The following is a 511-nucleotide window of genomic DNA, read 5'->3' on the forward strand; positions in this document are numbered from 1 at the left end:
ATGGATGTGAGACTATGGTGTGGCATGAAAATGAAAAGTCAGGAGTAAGAGCAGTGGAGATGGGAATGCTGAGGAATGTATGTGGAGTATAGAGGGTGGCTAGGTTATGAAATAATGTGATTCGTGAAAGATGTGGAGTGAGGAAGTCGGTGGACACCAGAATCGAAGAAAGTGTCCTGCGATGGTATGGTCATGTGGAGAGAATGGATAACAATATAGTGGTGAAAAAGGTATATCTGAGCGAATCTGAAGGTGGGAGGAGGCGAGATAGGCCAAGGAAAAGGTGGAGAGATATGGTGGATGAGTGTGTGAGGAAGAGAGGTTTGGAAGTCGGTGAGGCTAGGGAACTGACAAAAGATCGAGCTGGCTGGAAGAATGTTTTGAGAAGAGCATGATCAGGGAGTTGGTACCCTTTTTTAAAGTGACAGCGTCCGGATTGACTCTATCGGATAAGTTTATGTGAAGCTACAGAACGTGTTGAATGTTTATGGCGTATCTGGTAGAGCCAGGA

The sequence above is a fragment of the Coenobita brevimanus genome, chromosome 16 (genome assembly GCF_032717465.1).
Source record: "Coenobita brevimanus isolate Jiangsu-jjx chromosome 16, ASM3271746v2, whole genome shotgun sequence".
NCBI classification, from domain to species: Eukaryota; Metazoa; Arthropoda; class Malacostraca; order Decapoda; family Coenobitidae; genus Coenobita; species Coenobita brevimanus.